The sequence below is a fragment of the Sarcophilus harrisii genome, chromosome 3 (genome assembly GCF_902635505.1).
Source record: "Sarcophilus harrisii chromosome 3, mSarHar1.11, whole genome shotgun sequence".
NCBI lineage: Eukaryota > Metazoa > Chordata > Mammalia > Dasyuromorphia > Dasyuridae > Sarcophilus > Sarcophilus harrisii.
Window position 1 is genome coordinate 141,071,993 of NC_045428.1, and position 21,092 is coordinate 141,093,084.

Here is a 21,092-nt window from a genome sequence, read left to right on the forward strand (position 1 = left end):
GTAAATCTGCCAAACTACCTGCTTGCAACCAGGACAGAATAACTTAGGAGGCTCACAAAAGATTACCAGGTGCATAGAAAATGCAACACTTTGACTCCCTGTCCCAGCTCATTGCCTGGTCTCCCTGTGCTGCGTCCTGGGTTCGGCAGACTGACCCCCTACCCATTTGAAACAGACCTGTTCTGAAGTTCTTCCAAGGTATCTGCTTCTGGGAATCTGTTGTACTCAAAATATTTGGTCTTTTTTTTGTTTTTTGTTTTTTGTTTTTTTACTTCAAAACCAGTTTAGAGGCTTAATCTGCTGTAGGTTTGAGAGAAAGTCAGAAAAGGTCACAGAAAGTCATGTCTGCTCTTTGCCATCTTGGCTCCACCCCCACATCTAAATTCTTAAAGGAGAAGTTAAGAGAGCTACAAAAAGAAATAGACAGAAAAACAACAATAGTGGGGGATCTCAAACTTGCTCTCTCAGAATTAGATAAATAGAATCAGAAAATAAATGAGAAAGAAGTTAAGGAGGTAAAAAGAATATTAGAAAAGTTAGGTATGATTGATCTTTGGAGAAAACTGAAAAAAGACAAAAAGGAGTACACATTCTTTTCAGCAGTTCATGGAATCTATATAAAAACTGACCATATATTGTAACATAAAGACCTTAAAATCAAATAAAGAAAGGCAGAAATAGTAAATGCATTTTTTTTCAGATCACAATTCAATAAAAATTACATTCAATAAAAGGTCAGGGTTAAATAGGCCAAAAGTTAATTGGAAATTAATTAATCAATCCTAAAGAATGAATGGGTAAAACAGCAAATTACAGACACAAGTAATAATTTCATACAAGTAGAATGACAATAATGAAACTACATACCAAAATTTGTAAGATCAGCCAAAGCAATAATAAGATGAAATTTTATATCTCTAGATCTTTATTTGGATAAAATAAAGAGAAGATCAATGATTTGGGCTTACAACTAAAAAAATCTAGAAAAAGAACAAATTAAAAACCTCAATTAAATACTTAATTTGAAATTATAAAAATAAAAGGGGAGATAAATAAAATTAAAAGTAAAAAAGTATTGAATTAATAAATAAAACTGAGTTGTTTTTATGACAAAACCAACAAAATAGATAAACCTTTAGTTAATTTGATGTGAAAAAGGAAAGAGGAAAATCAAATTGTTAGTCTCAAAAAGGAAGAACTTTCCACCAATGAAGAGAAAATTTGAGCAATAATTAGGAATTATTTTGCCCTACTTTATGCCAATAAATTTGATAATCTAAGTGAAATGGAGGAATATCTACAAAAATATAGATGGCCCAGATTAACAGAAGAGGAAATAAAGGACTTAAATATTCTGACTTTAGAAAAAAGAAATAGAACAAGAGATTGATCAACTCCTTAGGAAAAAATCTCCAGGGCCAGATGAATTTGCATGTGAATTCTACCAAAAATTTAAGAACAATTTATTCCAATACTATATAAACTATATGAAAAAATAAAGAAGGACTTTTACCAATTTCCCTTTATGACACAGATATGGTACTGATACCTAAACCAGGTACGATGAAAACAGAGAAAGAAAATTATGGATCTATATCCCTAATGAATATTGATGCAAAAATCTTAAATAAAATATTAGCAAAGAGATTACAGAAAATTAACTCTCCCCAGGAATGCAGGACTGGTTCAATATTAGGAAAACTATTAACATAATTGACTATATCAATAACTATAACAAACATTATATGATTATCTCAATAGATACAGAAAAATATTTGATAAAACTTAAAACCCATTCCTTTTAAAAACACTAGATAGCATGGAAATAAATAAATGGGAATTTCATTAAAATGATCAGTAGCATCTAATTAAAACCATCAGCAAGTATCTTATGTAACAGAAATAAAGTAGAACCAGCCCCAGTAAGATCAAGGGTGAAATAAGTTTGCCCACTATCATTATTACTATTCAGTGTTGTATTAGAAATGTTAGCTTTGGCAATGAGAAGAAAAATTGATTAAAGGAATTAGAATAGGTAATGAGGAAAGTAAATGTCCATTTCTTGCAGAGAACTTTGAGAACACTAGAGAGTCAACTAAAAAACTACTAGAAACAATTCACAATTTTATCTAAGTTGTAGGATACAGAATAAATCCATATAAATCATTAGCATTTTATATATTACCAACAAAGTCCAGAAGCAAGAGATACAAAGAAAAATTCCATTTAAAATAATTGTGGCTAATATAAAATATTCGGGAGTCTATCTGCCAAGGGAAAGAGAGGAACTATATAAACACAGTTACAAAACATTTTCCACATAAATAAAATCAGATCTAATCAACTGGGAAAATATCAAGTGCTCATGGGTATGTTCACCAAATAAAATAATAAAGACAATACTCACTAAATTGATCTACTTATTTAGTACCATACAAGTCAAAATTCCAAGAAATTATTTTACAGATCTAGAAAAAATAGTAACAAAGTTTATCTGGAATAGGAAAAGGTCAAGAATTTTAAGGGAATTAATGAAACAAAATGCAAATGAAGGTGGCCTAGCTGTGCCAGACCTAAAACTATATTATAAAGCAGTACTTATCGGAACTATTTGGTACTGGCTAAGAAATAAAGTACTTGATCAGTGGAATAAGTTAGATTCACAGGACTAAATAATCAATGACTATACCAATCTAGTGTTTGACAAACTCAAAGACCCCAACTTTTGGGATAAGGATTCACTATTATGAAAACTGATGGGGAAAATTGGAAACTAGTATATCAGAAACTAGTTATTGACTTAAAACTCATATTATATACCAAAATAAGCTTGAAATGGATTCATGATTTAGTCATGAAGAGCAATATTATAAGCAAATTAGAAGAACAAAGGATAGATTACCTCTCAAATCTGTGGAGAAGGAAGGAATTTTTGACCAAAGAAGAACTGGAGTTCATTATTGAACACAAAATATATAATTTTGATTATATTAAGTTAAAAAATGTGTACAAACAAAATTAATTCAGACAAGATTGGAATGGAAACATTAAACTGGGAAGTCACTTTTACATTTAAGGGTTCTGATAAAGGCCTCATTTCTAAAATATAGAGATAATTGATTCAAATTTATAAGAATTCAATCCATTCTCCAATTGATAAATTGTCAAAAGATATGAACAGACAATTTTAAGAGGAAGAAATTAAAACCACTTGTGGTTATATGAAAGGGTGCTCTGAATCACTATTGATCAGAGAAATGCAAATTTAGACAACTCTGAGGTACCACTACACACCTCTCAGGTTGGCTAAGATGACAGGAAAAGATAATGGCGAATGTTGGAAGGGATATGGGAAAACTGGGACAGAAATACATTGCTGGTGGAGTTGTAAACTTATCCAACCATTTTGGAGAGCAATTTGCAACTATACTCAAAAAGTTATCAGATTGTGCATACCCTTTCATCCCGCAGTGTTTTTGTGGGATTATGTCCTGAAGAGATCTTAAAGGAGGCTTTGAAAGGGACCTGCATGTGCAAAAATGTTTATGGCTGCCCTTTTTGTAGTGGCAAGAAACTGGAAACTGCATAGATGCCCATCAGTTTGAAAATGGCTGAATAAGTTATGGTGTATGAATTTTATGGGATACTATTGTTCTAGAAGAAACGATCAGCAGGATGATTTCAGAGAGGCCTGGAGAGACTTACAGGAACTGATGCTAAGTGAATTGAGCAGAACCAGGACATCATTGTACATGATAACAAGAAGATTATATGATGATCAATTTGATGGGCATGGCTCTTTTCAACAATGAAATGATTCAGGCCCATTCCTGTGATCTTGTGGTGAAGAGAACCATTTACTCCCAGAGAGAGGACTGTGGGAACAAGTGTGGGTCAAACATAACATTTTCACGCTTTTTATTGTTGTTTGCTTGCATTTTATTTTCTTTCTTATTTTTTTTCTTTTTTGATCTAATTTTTCTTGTGCAGGAAGACAATTATATAAATATCTGTGTATATATTTGATTCAACATCTATTTTTACTATGTTTACAATACTAAAATATATTGGATTACTTGCTATTTAAGGGAGGTTTTAGGGGAAGGGGGAGAAGAAATTGGAACACAAGGTTTTGTAAGGGTCATTGTTGAAAAATTAGCCATTCTTATGTTTTGGAAATGAAAAGCTTTAATAAAAAAAAGGAAAGGTTAAAAAAAAGAAAGAGCTTTGAAAAAATCAAGGTACATGAAATGATGCTGAGTGAAATGAGCAGGACCAAGAGATCATTATATACTTCAACAACAATACAATATGATGATAAATTCTGATGGATGTGGCCCTCTTCACCAATGTGATGAACCAAATCAGTTCCAATAGAGCAATAATGAATTGAACCAGCTCCACCCAGCCTTGTTCCACTAACCCTCTTCATCTATTCAGGGCAAGAAGCTACAATTACCAACTGAAAATGATTCTCAATAAATACCTTTAATCTAACCATAAGCTTCAAACTAGACTACTTCTCCATTATCTTCATCCCTATCACATTGTATATCACATGATCTATCCTAGAATTCTCAACATGGTATATACACATAAACCCTAACATCCACCATTTCTTTAAATACCTAATCACCTTCCTATTTATCATAATCATTCTTGTCTCTGCAAACAACCTATTTCAACTTTTCTTTGGATGAGAAGAACTCTGGGAAATGAGTATGAACCACTACATAGAATTCCCAATCCCTCTATTTTTGTCCACCTGCATTTTTTTTATTTCCTTCACAGGTTAATTGTACAGTATTTCAAAGTCTGATTCTTTTTATACAGCAAAATAACTGTATGGACATGTATACATATATTGTATTTAACATATATTTTAATATATTTAACGTATTGGTCAACCTGCCATCTGGGGGAGTGGATGGGGGGAAAAAGGGGAAAAATTGGAATAAAAGGTTTTTTCAAATGTCAATGCTGAAAAATTACCCCTGCATATATCTTGTAAATAAAAAGCTATAAAAAAAACAAGATACATGTCTCAGTATTCTCATATCCCTGCCAGCATTTTCCTGCCATCTTTGCCAATCTTAGAGATGTATAGTAGTAATTCAGAGTTGTCACAATTTTCATTTCTTTGACCAATAGTCATTTAGAATTTGTTTTCATGGACTAGAAATGGCTTTAAATACTTCCTCTGAAAATTGTCTCTTCATATATATTGTTCATAAAATGTTCATTCCTATAAATTTTAGTTCTCTATATATTTGAGAAATGAGATCTTTATCAGAACTCTTGGATGTGAAAATTTTTCACATTTTTCTGCTTTCCTTCTAATTTTATCTGATTGATTTTGTTGGTACAAAAACTTTTTTAATTTAATGTAATCCAAATTATTGGTTTTGTACTTCATAGTATTCTCTAGTTCTTATTTGGTCATAAAGTTTTTCTTTCTTCATAGATCCCAGAAGTAAAGTATCCCTTGTTCTCCTAATTTGTTTATATTTTATCACCCTTTCTGTGTAAATCATGAACCTATTTCGAACTAGTCTTCATATAAAGTATTAGGTGTTGGTCAATGCTGAGTTATTATTGTTCTATAAGAAATGACAAGCAAGATGACTCCAGAAAAATCAGGAAAGACTTACATAAGTGAATACAGATTGAAATATGTTACTTTTCCCTTTCTTTTTTTTTTCTTTTAAGCCTTTTTGTTCAAAATGACTAATATGGAAATGGAAATGTTTACATTTAAAAAGAATAAACATGTTTTGAGTTAACTTTCTTGGCAATTTTTACCTATGATTTCTAAGTCTGTCTTCTAAACCTAATCCTGATAAATCTGAACTCTTTTACATAAGGAAATCTTTTACAAATTTATCATTTATCATAAACATCAATTACCATGATCTACTGTTTGTTTTTCCTCACCATAAAATAAGTCCAGTGTCTTCATCTAATCTTCATGTGATAAGCATCATCTGGACATATTCCACCTTGTGTGTAAACTTTCTGTATTGTCATGTCCAGTGGGATACTCTATTTGGAAAAAAATCTTGGCTCTTAGCTTCTCTACCAATATTACAATTTTCCCAGAACACAATATATATTTTTCCCCTTTCCTTTCAGAGTTTACCTATACTTTCTTTCTTAGAATAGATATTTTCTCCTATTATCATATTTGAATGAGCATGATTAAGTCATGCCCACTATCATGTTAATAGCTCAATTAGCATTTGTATTTTATCAGGAAAACTTCCTTAATAATATATCTTTGATGGAATTTAGACAAGATAAATTATTTTTAATCAGGGACTTTCCTATGCCCTTCAAATTATAGCATCTTAGTAGCTAACTAACTACTTACACAAGTAAGAAAAGCAATTGGATCAATCTCCCTCTCCACTCCACACTCAAAAAACACACATCTCCTAGGGTAAAAAGAAGCATCAAATAGAATAATTTGTACTTCACTGTCACATCTCATCACCTAATCAGGACGACAGGGAGGGCATCTCAGGTTTATGGTTTTATGTTGTCAGACCCAGTGGGTCTCCACAAATCCAACTCATCATGAAAGACCTACCAGTTCACAAAACTTTCCTATCTTTTCTGACATGAAATTAATTTGTATGGAGAACTCAAACCTCCAATCATTTCTCACAGTTGGAAGCATTATTGCTTTTTGAGGGAAGGACAACAGCAGATAAGATGATTATATAAATCTTTCTAATAGTTCAACCTGAATCACTTACTCTGTATTCAGAACACAAAATATTTTGATTTAAAAGGGATAGACACAAATAGCTATTTAGCAAATCAATTATTTAACACATTCTCTAAAACTATGAATAAATAGGGTAGCATAAAGTACCTTAGTTTGCTTCAACAATTTCCCAAATTTAGGAGGCAAAATTGAATTAATTTTATATGTTGCCTCAGGAAATACATCTAAATGCCTGAGAATACATAGATAGGTAACTTTATAACTCCAAAACAATTATATAAAGTGAAATTTGAAGGAGTTAGACATTGTATATTGCCTGTATGTTTACAATTTGGGGAATTGGAACATGAATGATTTATTCCAGAAATCTTGAAATTTATTTGAGTTGAGTTTCTTCTAAATTACTTGAGAGTATATTTCTGACTATAATTCTAAATATTCTCTAGGCATTTATTAGAATTAACCATATTTTTATTTCTTATACTAACAAATTTTCCATTATGATTTAGGTTACCAAAAATCTGATATTATTTTGAAGCAGATATTCCATTAGAAATATTTTACCACTAATTTGATTTTATTAATATTTCAAAATTAATTTTTATTCCAGGAGAAAAACAAATTAAGTATATATGAATAAAATAATAGATCTCATCATACAAAAGATCTACAAGTAGACTTCTGATAAATATAGCACATAAGTGTCTAATAAAGCCCAGTCATCTATAAAAAATTACCTCAAGAAGCATATGAAACTATACTAAAAAATTAAAAGAGCTCATCCAACAAAAGAGATTAAAAATTATCCATTGTAACAAAAATCCTCTTGAAAAAGAAAAAGAAAAAAAAAAGCAACTTATCCTATTACCCTAAACAACCATTGCCAGACTCATTCTGAGCCCATGCTGAGGAAGAAGGTAAATGGCCATCGTCTCTTGGCTTAGAGCCTGGACCCATTTTAAGCTGGTGTTTAAATAGTCTCTATTTCCTGGCTGGTTCATGAAAGTCCTTGTTCAGAGATAAATCCGAGAGAGAAGAATGGCAGTTATATAATTGTAAAGTTAGATACCTCCCTGGCATAAGCCCCACGGGAACAACGAATATTCAGCTCTACATGGTTTCTAACAGTTCTTTACTCTCATCCTGAGGTCTGAACTGAGGAATCTCTATGGTTATTATTCTAGTAATTACAGAGCCAAGAGAAGTTCAGAAGCAACAATTAGATAAGAATAGGGTTGGAAGAGCAGAGGGGAAGAACCATCATCAACCACCCATAATGAAGAAGTGAGCAAACACAAGAAAAACCCTAATATAATCAAGAAATAATAGGAGTTAATAAAACCTTAAGATGAGAGTTCAAAAGAGTAACTTGAAAATGACTATAAGTATATACAAGAGACCTTGAAAATGAAAGTAAAGTCTTTTCCTCACTCTATTCTCCTGTAAGTTGTCTTCCCCCATTATATCATAAGGTTCTTGAGAGTAAGTGTTCTCTTTCTTTTTTCATACTTATATGCCTAGTGCTTACTATAGTATCTTCCATAAAATATATGTCTAATATATGTTTATTATATAGTAGCAAACAAGGCTTGCATTTTCAGACACAGATGAGGGAAGGATCTATAAAGGATAGGGGAGTCACAGAGAGGTAAACCAAGAAAAGAGAATTTAAAAAAATAAATTAAAGAAGATATGAAGGAAGAAAAAAATTATTCAAATTAGAGCATTGGAAGATAACTGTGAAAAGAAATGAACAGTTTAGAAATGAAGTAAAAATTTACCAAATTGGTGGGGTTATTAAAAAATAGAATACAGAAAATTCAGTTTAAAATGTAAATAATTGACACAAGGATTATTACAGAAAACTCAAAGGATAAAAAAAAAAAATCAAAATTTCTACCAAAAATAGCTGAGTAGGAAAATAGAATGAATAAAAATAATATAAAATTATAAATATAAAATATAACAGGGTTTCCTCAAAATTATGATAAAATAGTCTAGGCAATATATTTCAAGATGTAAATGATTGAACAACATTTAATTTTTCTCCCTTTCCCCATGATTTTTAAAGGGAGAATCAAGAGGAAGTAATATTCTAGGAAATTATATTTGGGGGATCTGGAGATTAGGGTCTTAAGAATCATAACCATGAATATGAATGTGATGAATTTACCCATAGAACAGAGAAGAGTGGGAGAATGGATTAGATAGGAGATCCCAATAATTTATTATTTAAATAGAATATACTTAAAATATAAAGTTTAATAAAAATACAAAAAGTGGGTTTGTAATAAAATCTTGAATACTTCTTCAGAATCAAGAAAAAGCAAAGGTAACAATCATAAAAGGGAAGAGAAATGGAGAAATTACAAAAAATATACCATAGATTATAAAACAATACCAATTGTTTTTCTACTAGAATCTAGGAAAAATATTGGGCACTCTAGCATATCCCTTTGAGTTTAGACAGCTTAACAGAAAAAAAGAATAACAAAATGAACAGGAAAGATGTTAAGACTTTGAATGGAATCTTAGAAAAAACAATTTTATGATTATTAAGTAGAAAATTTTAGGGATGTATGCATTTTACAACTTTATTTGAAACTTTATGAAAAATGTACATGTGTCAGAGCATAAAGAAAGCAATGCAGAAAGGCAAAATATTAAAGAATGAATATAACATTATAATAACAATATAATAATCAATAAGGGAAATATGAAAAGATTAGGACTTAGAAACTAAATAATCATAAAACATTAGTTCAAAAATTACAGGAAAAACTAATTATTATTTCAAAGAAAATTATAGCAATCAATACATAGAATTTCATGGAATTGATTAGTCAATTAATTAATAAATATCGTTCATTTCATATTATATGCCAAACACTAGACTAAATATTTGGTATAAAAGGAAAATGAGATCCTGAAATCTAATAAATTTGTGTACACCTTTGATGCCTCCATGCTTTAGATAAATGACAAAGGGGAATAGAGATTGAAAGAAGGAAACCAACAAGAGAAGTGAAGAGCTCCAGGACTAGGACAGTGGCTGTGAAAGTGGAAATAAAAGAATATATATATATGTATATATATATATATATATATATATACATATATATATATATATATATGATTTAATATTGAGTGAAATCATAAGATTTGGCAATTGATTAATCTATGGAGTAAGTGAAATTGAAGAATTTAGAAATACAATGAGTTTGCAAACTTAGTTGACTGGACAGATGGTGGTGCCCTCCAGCAATAATAGATATGTTTAGCATAGAACTAGGTTTTATAGTGAAAGATAATGAATTATATTTTGTATATATTTAATTTGAAGGACCTTTGGGACATTCAGTTTGAAATGTGCAGTAGTCAGTGATGTAAGATGGTAGTTCAGAAGAGAAGTAGGATTCAAAATATGTTTTGGGTTATCTGCACAGAAATGGTAAATGAAATCATAAGAGCTAATGAGACTACCAAGTGAAAGCTTATAGAGGAGAAAATGCCCAAGACAGAGCCTTGGGTACACAAAAAGTTTGTACCATCACTCTTGGACTAGAAGCCTACATGTAAAAGTAGGAGTAGGCAACCTCTAGGGGTATAGGATTACTTATTTAACCCTTTTTGACAGTTAACTGGCCTTGTATTCACTACTGCAAGTTGGAATATTTGAAAGACATTTCACATGAAGTAATGAAGAGTAATGACAACAGGTAACTTGCAAAGTGAGACAAAATCCATCAAAGAATAAGGTAAATTTACTAAGTTCATCTTTTCCTCTATCCTTTTTGCTTCAGTGTTTGCCTCTGTTTCTCACTATATATGTCACTTTCTTCCTCTTCTTTTCTATTAATATTTTTCTTTTTTCAACTTCCTCTCCTTTTATCCTTCCTTGTCTTTCTCTTCTTGATAATTCTTATATGCATCATTTGTTTTTATTCTGTTGTTATATGGAATGGATTTTTCAGATTGGGGTTAGAGTGGATAACCTCAGGGGTGCCTTTCAATTTTAAAATTCAATAATTCTCTGATTATGAAAAGTATTATTCTACGTCATACTGGGTGAATAAAATTTATATTCTTTTTTCTTAATTTTCAGTGGAGCTGAGTTCAATCTCAAGAAAACATAAAGCTATTTTCTGCTTATGTATACCTGTAAAGTTTTTTTTTTTTTAATTCTTTGAATTAGTGCTTTTCGGCACAAAAAGGGTTTCATATCCATGAAACAGAGAAAGTAGTATCAATGAGGAAAATAACTTACTATTTCATGTGGTTATGCAGCTGGGATCTATTATTCACAATTGAAATATATCAATGTTCACATTCTTTGGTGTTTGTGTTATGATTATTCATTTCTGACTATACACCTTGAGCTGCTCTAGTAAAGGGAAAAAAGGTGAAAATTGACATTGAAAAGCTATTACATTATTTAGAATAGACAGAAATAATTTGTTTAGAAGATAATTTTGCATTAGTTATGAAGCCAGAAACTTACTACCCTGCATACTTTACAGGAAGCATAAATACATTTTGGTTTCAAATGAGAGAACTGAATTATATCTGTAGGTTTTGTTTTTGTTTTTGTTTTTGATCTACAGCATCAATTTATATAGTAACTCTATCTAAGGTAGTTCATTTTTTTTAATGTAGAGGTAATTACAATCAATTTGCCACAGAAATTTTTTGGAAGTATCCTACATCAATAAGTGTCTCTCTGTAGTTTACGACTGAAAATCAAATAATGATATATACCATTATTGATTTTATCCTATACATTCTTCTTTTCAATCACTAATTCGTTAAGGTACCATTTAGAATGATAAGGTCTCAGAGTTTCAAGGTCTGAAATTTTCAAGGAGAAACGATGGAGATAGTGAATGATCCAATATTGGTGACAGTACTATGTCATTTTCAGCAAAAATGCTGACAACTAAAAGCAAGTCAATAGGATTTACTGAGATAGCTGTCTGGAAAATAAAATTTTAAAAGTTAACATTGCCTGAGTTCACATTCAACAATGTCCATTTCTGTCATTTATCAGCAAAATGAGCCAATTTTCACAGCCAGTTATATGCCATGGGCTTTGGGGGAAAAAGTCAATGATTTCTATTAGATAATAGGAACATTACAATTACTATACTAAGTAAGGAGAGAGGTTCCAGTTAGGTAAGCAAAAGTATTTTGTTCCAATATGCCAATATTTACTCCATCATTATTTGGTTGAGAAAAGCAAAGTATATGTATTGTATAATCTAAAACTAAATGTGTTAAAGTTACTCCCTTAAATTTCCATGTGACTCTTTACTACAAATAGCTGCACTATCCTCAGTTTCTGCTTCTTTTAACCACATCCTTGATCTTTCTGATCTACCACAATGCCTAGCAACAAATACCCTGAAACACTTTCTTTTGATTCATAATGAAAGCCATGGAGGAGTTTTCTTGTGTGTTTCTCATAAAATAGTTTTTTTAAAGTCCCTTGTAAAGATGTTGATTTAAATTTCACCTCTCCTTCTATTGCCTTTCTAATATAAATAATTGATATCAGTATAAGGGATATTTTCTCAATTTAGCAACATACTATAATGACTTTAGCCACATACCTGGGATTCAAAGATTAGTATAAAATAAGAAAAAAAAGCTTAGAAATTGCAGTGGAATATATATATATATATATAGGCATCCTTTTCTAATACATAAGAACAATGATTTTGTTTTTACTTAAATTGTTGGTATAAATGATCATATATTCTGACATGTTAAAGATTTCCTAAAATCCTATGTTGATCTCTGATAGTAAATTAAATACTATAGAGAGATTGCTCTACTTATTGATGTAAAGCCTGAAAGAGAAAAATAATTCCTAGTGTTCAGTTTTTTGTTTTTGTTCTATAAATCAGAAAATAATTTCTGTATGGAGTTTTAACTTGCCATGTCAGTAAAGTATGTATGAGATACTCTGAATATTATCTTTTCATTTAAATAATCAAAATTTATGCTTTTAGAATCAGACATAACATATATGTGTGTAAATATGTGCAAGAACCACATGTTAGTTGAAAACTCAGATATTTCCTAATTTATAATTTAATGTTGGCTGATGGTATACTTGTGTTTTCTTGGGGTTAGTTGTTCTACCAAAATTAGCACAAACTGCAGAAAATCAACCCACACTTTCTTACATTTCAGCTTCAGAGGCTGGACTGAGTGCACAATTATCTGCAAACAATAAAGCATGCACCAACACTCCTTTCACTTTAGTTTTGGCTTCGAGTCTTTTCAAGTTGAAGAATTTACCATTAGTGTAACAGCTGACTCTGATTCCATGTTTGTCCTCATTGAAGGTATTTAATAATGCGGATGAAAACTTGCAAAAAGCATGGCATTGAGCACAGCCTTGCTTCACACCATTGGCGAGTGGAAAAGCTTGACAGCACTATTTTTTCAGAACCTAAGCAAGCGTACCATCTTGAAATTGATATACTATATTGATAAACTTCTCTGGGCAAGCAAATTTTGATATAATTTTCCATAAGTACTCATGACTGACAATATCCAAAACCTCAGTCAGATATGCAAATGATGTAGATGGACCTCTGTCCTACTCCTGGCATTTTTTCCTGGAATTTTCAGACAGAAAACACAATATCCAATATTCCTTAATTCCTTATGAAACCACACTGGCTCTCAGGTGGTGCCAGGAAATGGAATCATTTCCATTTAAATTGTATTAGAAAGATTCTGAAGATCACCATCAGGATAAGGTACCAGACACTGAGGTCTTTTTTTGAACTAAATTGCCAAGCATTCCAACTCTACTGCAGAAAGCACATCTCTTTTGGGCTGACCACATTGTTTGAATGCCAAATGTATACTTACCAAAAATAATATTTTATGGAGAACCCATACATGGCAACTGCTCAAATGGTACTCAAAAAAGCAATACAAGGATACTCTCAAGATCTCTCTTAAGAACTTTAGAATTGATTGTATGACATGGGAGACACTGGCATAAGACTGCCTGGCATGGCATGCCCTCATTAGAAAGTTCTATGCTCTATGAGCAAAGTAGAATTTATTTATTTCAGAAGAAATGTGAAATGTACAAAGTTAGATCATCAACTCCAAATGTTCACAGGGACTATTTGTGTCCAACCTGTGGCAGAGTTTGTATTGGTTTGATAAGCCACAGTTCGGAAATACTATAATTCAACTCTAACATAGTGATGTGATTTTGCTCCTTTTTGAGAACAAAGGTCAACAACCAACAAAACATCCATAACCAGGGTCTGAGGCAGAAATAGAACCTCGGTCTCCTAATTTTTCACCTAATACAAGACTACTTGTCTAAATTTAAGAATCTAAATTTAGGAATAGAATCGATTAGAGTTATAATAACTAGTGAAGATCACTAAATATAATGTATTTTAATTTTAATGAAGCATCTGATGTTGTCTTATTAAATGATACTTGAATTTAAACTTGTTTTCACATCAAAAGGTATTAAAATAAATTCAAAAAATGTTAATAATGGGCTGGGAGATAAGAATTAATCTTTTGATTTGATTGATATAGGTGACTCTAGATTAAAGTTGGCAACTTATAGTATCAAAGAGTTTCCTAGAAAGCAAAAAAGTTAGGTGAGTTGCACTAAGATGGAACAAAGATAAAACCAGAACCCAGCCTTATCTGGCTCTAAGATCAATTCCCTATCTAGAATGCCATGCTGACTCTCAATGATAGCAAACAACTAACACTGTGTGTGTATTTACACATACATATGTGTATATTTATATGTTAGCTGCATAGCGTAATATTCTTTCTAGAACTACATTTTTTAAAGCATGGAAATTGTTGGTATAACTAAACAGAAGTCAATTTTCTCCTTTAGAACTTATTTTCTGATCTATAGGATTTACCTTTTAGCAAAATTTAGTTTTCCTGATTATCTCTTTTAATTAGGTCTATTTTTACTTTTGCTTTGTTTAAGATCAAGATTATTATCTTGACCATCTTTTTCTCAACTGAAGCGTGAAAGGTTTTGCTCTAACATCTTATTTTAGCAAAGTGTGTGTGTGTGTGTGTGAGACTATTTTGTTTCTGTGTTTCTGGTAAACAACATGTTAGATTCTAGTTTTTAGTGCATTCTCCTATTTCTATTTTATGGGTGAGTTAATTCCATTTACATTTACAGTTAAGATTACTGACTTTATTTCTCTCCATCCTACCTTATTCTGTTAATCCTACTTTATCTCTTTTAGCCTTGTCCCTCCTCAAGAGTCTGTTTTGCTTCTATTATATCCTTTAATATATCAACCCTTTTATTGCCCTCCCCTTTCTTTTGTCCCCTTCCTCTCCTCTTTCCACAATGGGTGATAGATAGATGGAAAGATAGATAGATAGATAGATAGATAGAGATAGAGATAGATGTTGTTCCTTCTTTGAACCAATTTGGAAGAGTTTGAGATTCAATATTTTTCTACTCCCTGCATTTTCTCCTCCAATGTAAAAGCTCTTCCTTGTGTATCTCTTTTATCTAAGATAATTTCCCCCAATTTTATTTTATTTTTCCCCTCCTCCCAGTGCATTACTCTTCTTAAACCCATAATTATTTTGGAGATCATCTCAATAAAAAATCAATATATACTTATCCCCTTTGTCAATGTATATTCCCAACAGCTCTAATAATAATAATACTCTTAGTAATTATACATATTATCTTTTCATTTGGGGATGTAAATAGTTTAACTGTAAGTCTATTATGACTTCTCTCTTTTTTAATACTATTTTTATTTTTCTCCAGTTACATATCAAAGAAAATTTTTAGCATTAATTTTTACAAGATTTTGAGTTCCAAATTTTTCTAACTCCTCTTTCAAAAATGATAGTTAATTTGGATATTATATAAAATATGATTCCATATTCATCACAGTAGTAAAGGAAAAAAAAACAGATCAAAAGATTTAAAAAACTAACCATGAGAAAGACAAAAATAAGTGAAAAAATAGATTCAGTTTGCATTTGAGTCTTTCAGGTCCTTATCTGACTATGGATAGCATTTACCTTTGTGAATCATTGTATTGCTGAGAAGAACTGAATCAGTCGTAGTGAATCATCATACAATTTGCTGATGCTAAATTCAATTTTTTCTTGGTTTTGCTCATTTCACTTTATATCATTTTTTCATAACTCTTTCCAAGTTTTTGCTGAAACCTGCCTATTCATCATTCCTTATTGCAAAATAGTATCCCATAACATTCATATACCACAGCTTGTCCAGTCATTCCCCAATTGACTATGCCATAAATTTCAAATATTTTGCCACCCTGAAAAGGGCTGCTATAAATATTTTTGCACATGTAGGTCATTTCATTTTTATCTTTTATATGATTTCTTTGGGAAGCAGACTTAGTAATGGTATTACTAGTCCAAAGAGTATACATATTCTGTTTGGGGTATAATTCCAAACTGCTCTCCAGAATGGCTGCTGCCAGGCCACTGGAAAGCTACCTATCCTAAACTGCACCCTCTCTTACCAGAGAAAAACAGACCCTTTCTACTAATCCTCTAAGTTTTCTGGGCAAATATATTGTTTTACCCTATTCCCTTGCTGTTACCACCATACCAGGCCCTGTCCTGTAGTTCTATTTCTATTCTCCACTATTTCCTGAAGTTTTTCCAAGTTCATGTTCAATGTCTCCTTGACACTATCTATCCATTTCATCCTCTGCCATCCCATTTTCATTTTGCCTTGAATCTTTCCAAATATTGAATTTTATTCGAATGAGTCCCCTCTTCTCATTATGTGACCAAAGTATTTAAGTTTCAGCTTCACTAGTTGGCTTTCTGGTGAGTAGCCTAAATTAATTTCTTTAAATTGATGATTTTATTGCCTTGCTATCCAAGGGACTCTAAAAAATATTCTCCTGTACTCATTTTTTTCAGCCTACTTTGTTTTTTTAAAGCTTTTTTTTTTAATTTTCAAAGCATATGCACAAATTTGGGACTATGCCCAAAGAGCTATCAAACTGTCCATACTCTTTGATACAGCAGTGTTTCTACTGAACTTATATCCCAAAGAGATCTTAAATGAGGCATAGGGATATGTGCAAAAATATTTGTGGCAGCCATTTTTGTAGTGGCAAGAAACTGGAAACTGAATGGATGCCCATCAGTTGGAGAATGGCTGAATAAGTTATGGTATATGAATGCTATGGAATATTATTGTTCTATAAGAAATGACCAACAAGATGATTTCAGAGAGGCTTGGAGAGACTTATAGGAACTGATGCTAAGTGAAATGAGCAGAACAAGAAGATCATTGTACACGGCAACAAGAAGATTATGTGATGATCAATTCTGATGGATGTGGCTCTTTTCAACAATAAGATGATTCAGACCGGTTCCAATGGTCTTATGATAAAGAGAGAAGCATGTAGAAACTGAGTGTGGATCACAACATGGCATTTTCACTCTCTTTGTTGTTGTTTGCTTGCATTTTATTTTCTTTCTCATTTTTCCAGGTTGATTTGATTTTTCTTGTGCAGAAAAATAATTGTATAAATATGTATGCATATATTAAATTTAACATATATATTTCTACCATGTTTAACATATATTGGACTACTTGCTATCTAGGTGAGGGAGTGGGGGAAAGAGGGAAATTGGAACACAAGGTTTTCAAGGGTTAATATTGAAGAATTATCTATGTGTATGTTTTGAAAAATAAAAAAAGCTTTAAGAGAAACAAAAAAAAATGCATAGAAAAATTTCAACATTCACCCTTGCAAAACCCTTTTGTTCCCTTTTTCTCCCTTCTTTCCACGTGTAATTCTTCTATACATATTTCTACAGTTATCATGATGAACAAGAAAAATCAGAACAAAAAGGGAAAAAATGAGAAAAAAAAACACATGCAAGTAACAAAAAAAGTGAAAATATTATGTTGTTATCCATATTCAGTTCCCACAGTTTTCTCTTTGGGAATAGATTGTTCTCTCCATCAAAAAACCATTAAAACTATCCACCTATTTCTTGACTTTAAAAGTTGGGCTCTGCTCAGCTTGGAATGGAGAAACTGTCCCAAGCTTTAGGCTTTCTCGTGTTCTTATTTCCAGAGCTAGTTCTTTGAGTTTGTAAGTTTTAGGGCTTCCAAGATTTTGTGATTCAAGGAAAGATCATTACTGCTTTTCTGGCATGTGCAATAGTCTTTACCCAGGAATGGCCCTTTCTTTCTTGTGCTCGTCTCTGCCCTGAAAGTACAGGTCTTTTTCCTTTATGACCACCACAAATTCTCTCTGCCCTGGAGTAGAAATTGAAAAATAAGTAAGCATAATGAAGTGACAAACAGTACATAGTTCTGTGCTAGTGTTAAATCAGGGTCCTTTATAATCTCTTTCTGGCCAGTTGCTCAATCCCACTATTATTTCTGTGTTGACAGCTCCCAAAACTGTTGCTATTGTTTTTGTCTGGAAAAATGTCTTAGCTTGACCTTTTGTTGGTTATGCTTCTTAAAAATTTGGTTTTATGTATTATTTTAAAGTTGGTTGGAGAGTTTGGCTGGGTTGCTACCTCTATTATATTGATTCTAATTCTTCATCAGTTTTCAATATATCAGGAAACAGACAACTTTTTCTGAAGAAGTCAATTTACTATCAAGATAGAGTTTTGAAAGATTTCCCCTAATATTCTATACAGGGAATATGCTGATATACCTATATATTTCTTAGGATCTTTCTTGTTTTACAATTGCCTTTGCTTCTAGATACATACCTAAAGCTAGCACATTAAGGAGTTGGAAAAAAAACCTTGATATTTATTCATTCATTTCAATTTATAATACATCATATAATTTCACTGGAGGTATTTCAGTTTAATGTCCACTTATCAAGTATTAAATAATAGCCATTTCTTTTGATTATATGTTGATTGTAGATCTACTGAAGTGGTTGCCTATTCTATGGTACTTTAATTCTGAGGATTTTAAGGGATTGAGGTATTCTCAGCAATACTTCTATAAAACTATTCCATTTCTTTACTGACTGTTTTTATTTGATAGATGGAACCTGTAGACATGTATCCTAGTACCAGTCATCTACTTACTAATTATTTGACCTAAAACGAAGCTCTTCATCTCTTTAGGCCTCATTTTTTTTTTCATTCATAAAATAAGGACTTAGAATAAATGATCTGCAATTCAATTCAATAAACATGTATTAAGTCTCTACTATGTGCTAGCCAATGGGTATACAAATAAGAAAAAAAAAGTATTCTTTGAGAGCATCACATGCAATGTGGAATGAAGTTCCACCCTCTGCAAAAGAAGGTTATTGAGAGAAGTTCAGTACATCACCCACTAGCTACTCAAATCAGGGAAGAGGGGAGGTTTAGGGAAGTGGCCTTGAGTTAGCAGCATGGTAATGAGATTAGAGGTGATGATCTTTTTTTCTGTGAGGGGCATCTCATTAGTTGAAGATGAAACCAGGCAGAGCAGCAAGTGAAAAGTCTATGAAATTTGTTCCCATCCTTTTTCCATCTACTTTTCCATTAACTCATCATTTTGGAGCTCTATATGGGCCTGGAAAGAGTTTTGAATATGAGAGTCTGAGCACAAGTTCAAACATGCCATTTAACATGACTGTTAAATTCTCTAGATCTCCTTAACTATAAAATGAAGGTCTGGAATTAGGTCCAAAGTCTTATGAGTCTATAATATATATCATTACATTTGTTCATTTAATTGCTATCACCTATTTCTTTCTTTCTTTCTTTTTATCAACCCAAATAACTTTTAAATTTTAAAAACAAAACAAAGCCAAGCAAAACAAACAAAACAAAACATAAAGTTTCAAGCAAAATTCTAGAAAGGAGTTTCTAAGCATTGAAAGATCATTGTTATCCTGCCACATAACATCCAGGAGAGGAGGAGTGTTTCATGGAATTGAGTATCAGTTCACATATTAGGTTTTTATTTTCCCCCCTCTAATCCTGTAAACTATTATTTCAAGCATGAACACCTTTCCAACCCTATTTAAATATTTTTTCCTTTATCTAACTTCAATATTTTTCCTTAATCTTGTGATTTTTTTCAGTATATAGCAAAATCACCCAAGGATCATCATCTTTGTTTTTGTAAGAAAAGTAAAATGGTTTGATTATAAAACACAGTTATTGAACAACTTCCTCAAACTTTGTTACAAATTGTGGTTTAAAAAGTGTTATAAAATTCTATAAACTGAAATTAATTTAAATGTGCAAAATTACTAAAGATATTTAATTATATTGAAATTCAATATTATGCTTTTAATAAAACATTTCATTTTTTGTTTGTTTCAAATTTCCTTCAATGGATGAAGAACCCTGAATATCCCAAGTATCTTGAATATCCAAGTCAATACATTCCTGATTTTGTGACATCATTCTTAATTTAGTGGCATTATTATTGTTCCCTTCTAATGAAAGTTTTTAAAAGGACAAGACATGGAAACAAGAATAGTTCCAAGGTCTCTCAATTTTTTTCTCTACCCAGCTTACTACATGATTTCATCTTCCATTTTGAATTACCATAATTTGGTTAAACAGCTCTATAAGAATTATCATGGACCCATTGTGGCTGGGTAATTTAAGGTGAATGATATTCATAACTAAGAAAACATAGATTATTAGGTTTAGTAAAATGTCATATCATGATTCATTTTTGTCCATTGTGAAATGCTTCAAGGGGGATTGAATTAGCAAAAGGAAGACCTTTTAAGGATTTCAGAGAGAAAGAACTTAGGAGTATAAAATTGGAATGAATGAGATCATTTGTTCAAGAATCTAAATAAGAACATCTGAGAATTAAAATGATTAAGAGCCACCACATAATGCAGCAGCAATTCAAGAAGTAAGAGATGATGTTGCTGCTTGAAAGACAATAATGAAGGTAAAAGTAATTGATTATGACACAGGATGATTAAATCTCTACAGTTAAAGTCAGATAGGAGAGTGACATGATAATACAGAAAATCAGAAAGAAAAAAACTGCTCCCCCCCCAAAAGCTATTCACCCAATATTAATTTGTTTTACAATTTCTGTATACTTCTCTAAAAATGTTTCATGCTTATGTTATATGTCTTAATCTTTTTTATTTCTACCTTTTAATGCTTCCCTATTTCTTTAATGGCACTAAAATAATATGTGTGTTTAAATATGAGTTTACTCCAAAGAGAAATGAAGTAAGCATATATATGTGTTTCTGTTGCTATTACCATTGCCATCCTAATTTTTGAAGCAAATTTATTTGATATGACTACATTATTTCTGATATTTTCAAAGCCCTAGTATAAACCTTAAACTTATCTAATTTAATAGTTT